The 9,854-nt window shown below is 53.6% G+C and overlaps 1 protein-coding gene across 1 annotated transcript in view; it reads left to right on the top strand.

The window, feature by feature from the left end:
• The first annotated feature begins 1,352 nt into the window (after positions 1-1,352).
• DNAJB6 (DnaJ heat shock protein family (Hsp40) member B6) overlaps positions 1,353-9,854 on the top strand; it is a 57,223-nt gene continuing 48,721 nt past the window's right edge. Inside the window, exon 1 of the mRNA XM_011370391.2 lies at positions 1,353-1,431. The gene's annotated coding sequence lies outside the window, so the exon portion shown is untranslated. The remainder of the gene's footprint in view (positions 1,432-9,854) is intronic.

Below are 9,854 nucleotides of genomic sequence, written 5' to 3' on the forward strand. Positions count from 1 at the left end.
CTCGACTTTGAGCGTAACCTAAAAAGCCGGCTCGCTTCGGCGGCTCGTCTGCCTGCGGCTCCCGTCGCTCGGCCCGAGCGTGGAGAGAGGGCAGGAAGTGCCGCTTACAAACTGGGTCGCCTCGGAAAAGATTTTCGCGGGTGGCGTGGGGTGCGGGTCCGATCCGGGAGCTTCACCGCGAGCTGTCCCCCGTAAACCGCCGAGAGGAAGGATCGCAGCGGCGCCAGGGGGGCGACCGCGGGCCCATCTTCTGAGGAGCGGCCAGCGGCGCTCCTTGCAGTTTTCAACGTTTTTCTTTCCATTGGGGATTCGTAGTGAGACTTTATGGCAAGAACCTTTTAAGGCCAGTAATGGATTGGGTCGAAAAGTTAGACCTAACTGACCAAAAGAGGGAAATGTAAACCCTTACCATTTGAACTTCGTCGTTGGCTGTTTGTTTTGCAGGTTTAGTCATATCTTTTCTAATAGTCGGGAAGCTCGGGGAAGTTTCAATGGCGTCTGAAGGGAACCATGGACTCCGTTCTTCCCCCAGGTCCCCCGCACCCTGGTTTTCTGGGAAGTCACTGCAGCGCCCCAGCGGGGTTAGGACTTGTTTGTGTGGTCTGTGATCGAAAGCGGAGGCTCTCGGTGCGCACTGATGAGCTGTGGGACTTTTTGGATTATTCAGAATATGAATTTGGGGACTAAATTGGCGTGGTGTGATTTGTAGGTGTGGATGACTCGACAGGAAGTAGGAGGAGAACAAATGGGGTTGAGAAGTTGGTTTTTAAAATGTGCCTAACTAGGCTTTGTATGGTGCTGTAGATGAGAAAGTTAGGAATTGAGCATTTAAAGAATTTGAGATGAGTTCAGCATTCTCTCTAAAATGTCGGTATTTTACAGTTGTTTTCTTTTGGATTTGAAAGTGGGAGGCATTTGGGAGGCATTTCTGGCATGGGACACACTTCTCTGGAGAGTTGGGTGGGGAGTAGGATTTGAGTAATACTCCGAAGACTACGTTCTGCATAGAGAGTTAAAGTCTGATAACTACAACTAGGTGGCCCCCAATAGCTTTCCTCTTTAAGCATGCCTGTTGTTTTTAAGTGGTAGAACCAAGAACACCTTTGTGGTAACTCTTAGTTTCAAACAAATACAAATGTACTCATCAACACCACTGACAGTTTTCCTCCGGGCAAATTCAAACACCGGTTTTGGGACGGGATGGTCTGTGTCTTTTTCACAATCTTAGAGGGCACCTTAAAGTTCGGCACGTTGCTCTCGGGACTGCAGAATGATCCTGACCACGGCACCTTAGCGTGTGGTGCCGGATCCCGCCCACCGGGGAGCAGGGAGTGTGCCTGCTTGTTAGGTAAAAGAGGTCAGCTGACCTGCTGGTCAAGGCTCAAGGCTGGTGGTGGCACATCACTTCCGGTGTCCGTTGGTAAGGAGCAAGTGAGTAGAGCCAGTCTCGTGTTTGCAACAAGTTTATACTTTAACACGGTTTTTAAAAACTTTCTTTCTGCCTTTTCACTTCTTTGGAAATGATTCTAGAGTTTAGGATGGGTGTTAAAAATCTGGTTAGGTTTACATTTGTCCAGGACACCACCTTGTGGCGAAAGGCGGTAACTGCGGACTTAATAGTGAGTCGGGGTGAGGTGGGTGGGAGATTCTGCAAACGCTGTAGTTTCTCTTGGATGAATAGAATTCGAGAGAACTTCAAACTCGACATAAAGGTAAATGAGAAGAAAAATGAAGTTGGTGAAGATAAGAATAGGAATAGAAATGATGACAGGGGCATGGGAAGAATTTTAAAACCTAATTGTAAAAATGAGTCACTGGGTAAGGCAGGCAGTAAGAATTGGATGATTTTATTATGTTTTGATTTTAAGATGTTTTTCCAAACTTCGTATTTCCGGGGAGACTTAAAAATCATAGTTGATCCTTTTTGTTTTACTATCCTACCTAAGAAAAGTAAATTTAAAAAGTTATTTTTAAGATGGGGAAAATTAATATCTGAAAACGAAAGTAGCTAAATTTCTGAGATTTGCGGTACATATCGAAGCAGAAGAGGTTCTGTCTTCTCTGTATCCTTAATACTTTATTTTAAAAGCTGTATGTTATTTAGACGTGGGTTGGTTTTCTCTTAATTTTTACTTTAAAGTTTGTAAGAAATTTTTAGCTAAGTGGAAAGCAGCGGCAGCCAGTGCTCGTGGCTGCGAGGCAGCAGGACTGTCCACACACAGACTGCGGGTATCTTAGGGTTCCTTCTTTCTTTTCTTGGCCCCCTCCCCCGCTCCTCTCTGGCAACCACCATTCTGTATCTACAGGCCCGTTTCTCTTTTGCTTTTTCGATTTTACATGTAAGTGAATCACGTGGTATTTGTCTGCCTTATTTCCCTTAGGGTAAAGCCCTCTAGGTCTGTCAGGCAAATGGCAAGATTTTATTTATTACTGCTGAGTAGTGGTCCGTTGTATGGGGGTACCACATCTTCATTCACCCATCGAGGGACACTTAGACTGCTTCCGTCTCTTGGGCTCTTGTGTTCTGGGGTCTTTTATGTTCAGTTGCAAGCCTCAGTTGTCTGGAAGGGTGGTTTCCTTAGGCAGCATGTGATTTTCTGCCCTTTAAAATTCTCACCTGACCTTTACGACCGAAGGCATCTGGTTTGCTTGTGTTTGTGTGTGCTTGGCAACCCTGTGCATTCCTCCAGGGCAGGCCTTGGATCATCTTGTGTTCTCGGGTGCCTGTAGCATTGTCCCTGACTCAGAGTGCTCAGAAAATACTGGGGGAGTTGGATCCTTCTTCCTGAAGTGGCCGTATCCTAATAAGCCGCCTGCTCTGCGGTTAATGAGTCCAGAGCTTAGGAAAGTTGGGGAAAGAAGTGTAGTCACGTGACGTACAGTGTCAGTTCACAGAAGTCAGAGTCCGAGCACTCGCCAGGATGTTTACTTTAACAGGAAATCTAACAGGCGCTGTCTGATAGGTGACAGTGTCCAGGTGAGTCAGAGGTGGACGCATTCCTTGTGTGTTTCAGGGATACTTCAGGGTGTTGGCCAAGAACAAAACCCGTGCGTAGCTGACGTGACGAGGAGCGATCGATAGAGCACGTCTGGGTTCGTTTCTCCCCTGCCTCTGTCTTAGTTCTGGAAATTCATCAGATAATGAAAGGACACGTGGGGAACTTGTCCACAGTGATCTTTTCTCATTAAACTTTTGCCGGCTTCCAGTCCATTCAGCAAACAGCATGCATGCCACAATGCGAATGAAACATTTAAACACAATTCACTTACAATTGCCGGGTTTCTAGGTTAATAGAAGTAGTATTTAGATTTGCTGTTACTTTAAGCTATACTTTAAGCTAAAGACAGGGACTGCCTTGAGTGGGCATGCCACTTCTGGAATGACGTTACTTGAGACAGTGCCCAGCGAGTGATGGTCTCCGAGTGGGTGGTAGTGCGGGGCCGGGGGAAGGACCCTCCTGCCGCGGGCCCGGGGGTCGGCGCGAAGGGGTCGCGTTCTGCAAACGGAGTGAGGCTCTGTGGGTTCTAGGTGACAGGAGACTGGAGAATGGCCTCGTGGGTGGAAAGGTGTCACTTATGTCCAGTAACACCTCGTTTCAGTGTCTGGCCAAGATGTGGGATAGTAGCAGAAGGCCTCAGAGTGTGGGGTGCGTAAGTCCACACGCCAGGCTCGAGTTTAGGGGCACCCTGAAGGCCTGGAGGGTGGCACGCCTGTAACAGTCGTGTTGGGCACAGGTGCCGCATTCTCCAAGTCCCGTTAAGAGCACGGGCCTGTGTCATGGCTTAGCGAGTCCCTTAGAAAACCATTAAAATCAAACTTCTTTAACTTGAAGGTGCCAGCTGGTGTGTGGCTGTTTGAGCTCAGTTGTGGGCCCCTCACAGGGCAGGAACTCTACACAGGCACAGGTCCCATGGGTGAGTGGAAGGGACCCTAAGAGGTGGTCTGGTCCCACCTTCTCCTCGAGACCGACCCGCAGGCCGGCTGTCTCTGTGGCCTGCCCATGGAGTGGCGTGCTTTCTGTCTGCAGCTTTCCCTTGTTTGGGGGGAGGTAAACTGTCAGGGATCCCGGAGTGTTTAGTTCAGTTTAGGCCTTTGTTTCCGAGCAGGAGTGTAGTGAGAGCTTTAGCTGCCGGCCTGGTGCCCCTGCAGCCCCATGAAGCTCACACTCGCCTGTGGGGGCTGCATTAGGGGGACGTCATTATCCACGTGGGAGCCGCCACGTCTCAGGAGGCCTGAGGTGAGCTTTCGGAGGTGACGCGAGCTCGCTCCGGCAACTGTAGAGGGCCTTTCTGGGAAGGGGTTGAGACGGGCACTTCTGTTGGGGGGTCTGCGCTTTCTTCCTTGGATAATAAAAGGAAGATCTCAGCGACTTAACAAGGGCGACTTAGACTGACTTTACTCAGAATCGTACCTTCCAGGACTCCTAGGTAATAAAACGTGTAAACGCAAATAACGAACGGTTTGAACGGTTTAACTCGCCTGGGGGGGAGGCGGCCGGGGGGGGGCGGGGCTCGTGTCTCAGGCGTCGGTGCAGTGGCACTCAGCGGTGGCAGCAAGGGCGCACGTCGGGTGCCCCGTGCTCAGGCTCTGGTCGTTTTCCACGTTTGTGAGGTCTGCTGGGGAAAGCGGGGGTCTTAGATGGGCAGGGCGGGGCCCTTAGGAGTTGGGGACTTCCTAACGGGAGGGCAGGAAAGGACCACCTCTACCTTCGGGCTGCTTGTGTTGTGAGTTAGGAACCGTGTCTGCCTGCGCGAGCCGCAGCCGGGGACCCCGGCCCGTTTCTGCTTGGGGGCACTGCTGACGCGGGACTTGAAGGAACGTGGGCCCGTTCCTGGGGGGAGACTCGGGGAGAGCACGTCACACCTAGCGCTTGCCGGGTGTGCAGTAGCGTTTCAGGGTTTGGCTAATCTGGTGGAGGGGGCGGCGTGCCCTGGAGCGCCAGCGTCCGGTGACTCCGTTACCACTGAGACGGGCGGGCGCTCGGCCTCTGCTTCCCAAAGGAGAGCGAGGACAGCGGTGTCCATCTCGTGCTCAGACCACTGCTGACACAGGAAGGGCGCAGATCCGGCGACGTCACTCAGACACTCGCAGTGTCCTCTGCCACGTGGGACCCTACATTTTAAAAGGGAGACTTGCGACCTGTAAATAGCATTTCTCCTGAAATGGCCCTGCCAGCGCTTAGGCCGGGTCCGGCTCGCTCCGCAGTGGCTTCGGGTGCGGGCGTGGCGTCTGCTGTCCGGCCGACGGTTCTTTGGCTCGCGACTGCTCTCCCTTTTTTGGAGCACGCGTGTGTCTGCGCACATGTGTTTGCGCACGTGAGCTTGGTCCTGGGTCGTGCGTGTTTGGCTGTACTTGATGTGTGTGTCGCGGTGTGATTGCTGTGGTAGTTCTGCTGGTACCTGTATCACGTCACACAGTTATCATGTCCTCGTATGTTTTTATTTCACATGAATTTTTTGTTTGCCAAATTCAACTTTGCTTGCTCTACCGAAAGTTTAGAAAATCACAGAGAGATGCTGATTGAAATGGCTCCGGGGGGTGCTTCCCGTGGGGTTTAGATGCATTCGGACAGGTAGTGTCATTTCTCTGAACGTAACATGGCAGGAGTGATTTTAAAAGCACATTTCAGATAGTGACCAAAGAATGGACCCCCGAGCAGGTAGGTAGTGACGGCGTCCTTAGAAGCCGTGGTAGAGGATTACTGACAGTTAAGAGATCGTGGTGGTAGGCAGACCCCAAGTACCGGCCGTCAGAACACTCATTTCAGAGAGGGAAACGCGTAAAGGGTTTAGTTGTGATCACAAACCCTTCCTGCACCAGCGTCTGCGTTACCGAGCACAGCGCACACTCACGTGCATACTGACCAGCACACGGCGCTGCAGCTTGCTCCTCCGTTGGAACGCGAGGGGACGTTGGCAGCTCCGTGCCCACTGCCTCGCCGGGGCGCCTCGCTGTTTGCAAGGGGCTGCGTCACCGAGGTCAGGAGGCGGAGCGGGCCCTGCCCTCCAGGAGCTTGCGATCTGAAACGCGTGTGAGAGCGGCAGTGCGACGTGTGAAGGGACGAGGCTGGCGTGCGGTGCAGTCCAGCACGGGGAGGAGGGTCAGCGCACCGGGGGCCGCTCAGGCCAGGGGCCCGGAAGAGCCGGGCATCGCCTGCAGTCAGCAGAGTCCGCTGTGCATGTAGTGGGGACCCAGGGTCCGAGGTCGGGCAGGATGATGGCCTCGGTGCTTTTCCCGAGTCAGGGTCGCCCCTGTAAGGCGGTGCAGACGGTGGTTCTTGGTAGCACACTAATAAAATTCAGTCCTTTTTACAAAAAATATTTAGTCTATTGTAATACTTACCTGTCTTTGTAGAAAAAGTAGCTAGTGTTTGTAACTTGTGATTTTTACGGATGTTCCAATGTGTCCTGTTAACAAATTGGTGTTTTAAAATGTTGAAAGTAAAGGTGATACGCATGTGATGTAAGAATCGGCCCGAAATTGGTGAGACGTTAAACTGTGGGGAACCATTGAAGGGTTAAGGTGACAGACTTGTCCTGTTGCGTAGTTTTTGCAGGGGCGGAGCTGATGGGCGGTGAGGGTCTGGGGAGAGGGGGGGTGTGAGTGGTTCTGGAGGTTGAGGGAAGGGAGGGTCTTAGAGACGCCCGGGTGTCTGTCTGGGTGAGCGGGGTGCTGCAGGTGGGGCGAGCGTGCAAGGAAGGGCAAGCTCAGCCCCAGGATGGGCTGTGCACGGTCAGGGGGTCAGGGGGCTCTCAGACCCCTGACGCGCTTGGGTTAGCGTTGACCACGTTCGTTACCGTTCGCTGTTTGTTGCTCTGGTTCTTCGTTGCTGTTCTGTCCCCCACATTTTTCTTCGTCATTTTGCGCTTCTAACCGAAGGTGTCGCGATCTCTCCTTCCGTAGCACGGGTCACGCAGGCGCACCGTGGCGGCAACTGCAGGCTGGGTTCCAGGCCGCGTGAGGAGGCGCGAGCCGCAGTGAAGTGAGGCACGGTCCTTTCGCTCGTGGAGGGTCTCGCCTTCAGTTGTGGAAGACGCGGCATCTGTGCAGTGCCGTGAAGCCGCGACGCACAGCAAAATGAGCTACGCCTGTGCTGGTGGTGGTGGTTTTTTTTTTTAACCTTTTAAACGGTTCTAGAATTTGCCGCGGACGTTTATATCCAAGGGGACACTCACGTAGCAGTAGTTTCACGGCTGCCGCAGGCACCTTCTAGAACAGGCACTGCCACTTCCCTCCCTGCCGCGTCGTCCTTACAGGAAGCACGGGCCCCACGCGGCGTGCGGGACGGAGTGCGCCCTTGCTGTTGTCTGGGTGGACTGCGATCTCTTAGAGCGCTCGGGAGTGAGGAAGACACGTTTTTATTTTGCATCCACTTATTTCTGTGGTGCTTTTTATCGAGGTCTGAGTTTCTGAACTGTGCCGTTTTTCTAGCCTCTGAAAAAGTTAACGTTTCCTGCATGGCAGGTCTGTTGGCAACAAACTCCCTCAATTTCTGTTTGGCGGAGAGAGTTCATTTTTGAAGGATAACTTTGAAGGGTGCACAATTGGAGGTTGACTGTGGGATCCAGGTGCTCATTGGGCGCGATTCTCGGCTTTGCCTCCCAGCGGCTGACGGGGTTTTCTCTGGCTTCTTTCAGGGTTCGTCTTTGATTTTCTGAACTCTGGGTGTGACATGCCTAGGGTTCTCAGTGTTCACCCGCGTGCTGTTCTCTGAGCTTCCTGGACGTGTGCTTTGGTGTCTGACGTTAACCTGGGGCGACTCAGGCTCCCTTGGGGCTGCAGATGTGGCTCCTGTCCTCCCGTCTGCTGCGATGGGCCCATTGGGTGTGTGGTTCGTGTCCGAAGCCGTCCCACAGTTCTTCACGTCCTGTTTTCAGTTTCCGAAGTTCCTCTTGTCATACCAGGTTCCTTCAGCCACGTCTGGTTTCCTAGTAAGCTCATCGGAGACGCTGCTCATTTCTGTTACCGATTGTCGCTAGCCCTTTTTTTTTGGTATTTAGAGAGTCCATCTCTCTGCTCCCATGGCCATCTGTTCTGCATGTTCTGTGCTTTCCCATTAAGGCTCCGAGGGTGTTAATCACGGTTGTAGAAGGGCCTTGGAGTCATCCCTGCGCCATCCCCGTGGCTGGCGGCAGGACTGGTGCTGTCCTGGGCGGCAGTTCCTGTGGCAGGTGCGCCGAGTGCAGTGCCCACCTGCCCGAGGTCCCAGTGGCACCTGTGCTCTTGGCTTACGTGTCAGCTCTGTCGCACACTGCTGCGTCGTAGAAACCGCTTCCTTCCCCTCGTGCCCTTCAGTGTGCTGAGGGGAGACGTGTTGACTTCGGGTGACAGTGAGGAGCCGCGGCGCCTTGGAGAGAAGGAGGCAGGAGCTGGGGGCCGCGTCGCTCCCCTGTTCCAGGCAGGGCGCCCGTGAGAAGGGACAGCGAGTTGGATGGCCTCCCGCATTGCCTGCCCCAGGAATGGCAATAGGACATGGGCGTGGGGTGAAGGCACAGGCGCCGGTGTGGAGGTCTCACTCTCCTGTGGCTGTTGGTAGTGACAGGTCCCAGGTGACAGCTGAGAAACTAGTTGTCACTCATCCTCACAGGCTTACCTGATGTTTAACTGGGAAAAAGGATGGTTGGCCAATTTCAGGGGTAAAGGCCATTTAAAAGGTTTTATTGCCAGAGACGGCATCTCCCGGAAGGGAAATGGACACGTTCGATGCTTTAGAAAAGGGGCGTCGAATCACCGTAGCCGCCTGTGACCAGGGCGGTAGTCTGCGCAGGGAGTGGCAGTGCCTGCCCGCGCCGCTTGTGGCGAAGCAGCAGTTCACTTACGGTTGTTTTGGAATTGGGTAGTTGGACGGTTAGTGTATAAATGAGTTGGTTTTTATAAACATGCTGTTAACATTTAGAAATTTCGAGTTCTATAAGGACATTACTCATAAAAATGTATAAATGGCCTTTTGTGTGAGGCTTTGGGTCTAGTCGTAAGTAAGTCGATGCAGTTAACTTTTGGGGAGTTTTGTCGTGTTATAATTTGTCTCCTCGCCGATCACTCGGAGGCAGCGGGAAAGGAGCCTGAGGCCGCGGCCGCATGGTGTGGCGCCGGCGCGGGTCCCCGACTTTCCCAGGGACGTGTCCAGGGTCCACAGTGCCTCGCTGGGATCTCAGCTTCTAGACGGCACGCAGTTCCTGGACCGTGGGCTGTTGTCATCCTCGCGGTCACACTGAAATCTGTTTCTCTCACGGGCTCGTGCTGAGACGTGGGGAACATGCTGTGGCCTCGAGCATCCGAGTCCTGCGTCCCCCGCGGAGTCACATGGTGCCTGGGCGGGGCGTGCAGTCAGGCTCCAGGAACCTTCACCTCCCGCGGTCGGGATCCCGGTCCCTCCCAGCCGGGGTTGTGATACGGGGACTCTGCCTGCAGCTCAGGTACGGGGTCAGAGATTTGTCGTTGCCCAGCTTCTTTCCCTGTTATGGTCTAGGGAGCCTGAACTGTCGATGGAACTAACTAGTAGGTCACTTAAAAATGTGCTGTCATGGGGATTAAAAAGTTTTTGAGATTACATTTTCACTAGGAATGGAAGAAAACCTGATCTTTCCCGTAGAACTTTGTGGTTGTGCACGCAGCCCATGCACGAAATGCCCTGCTGGAGGGAGTGCCCTGAACGCGGAGCACCCCCCGCTGCACCCCGCCACGCGTCCTGCCCCTCGCTGCCTGACCCGACACGCCCTTGTCCGGGCAGTCACGGACGCCGCCTGGCAGCCGGATAGGAGCGGGGACCGGGGGCGAGGGAGGAGGAACGTGGGGCCGGTTTCCTAGAGGGGGAAGTGGTGAAGGTGACCCCACGTGTGTGCAGGCTGCGCCC

This window comes from Pteropus vampyrus, unplaced genomic scaffold, assembly GCF_000151845.1.
Source record: "Pteropus vampyrus isolate Shadow unplaced genomic scaffold, Pvam_2.0 Scaffold168, whole genome shotgun sequence".
NCBI lineage: Eukaryota > Metazoa > Chordata > Mammalia > Chiroptera > Pteropodidae > Pteropus > Pteropus vampyrus.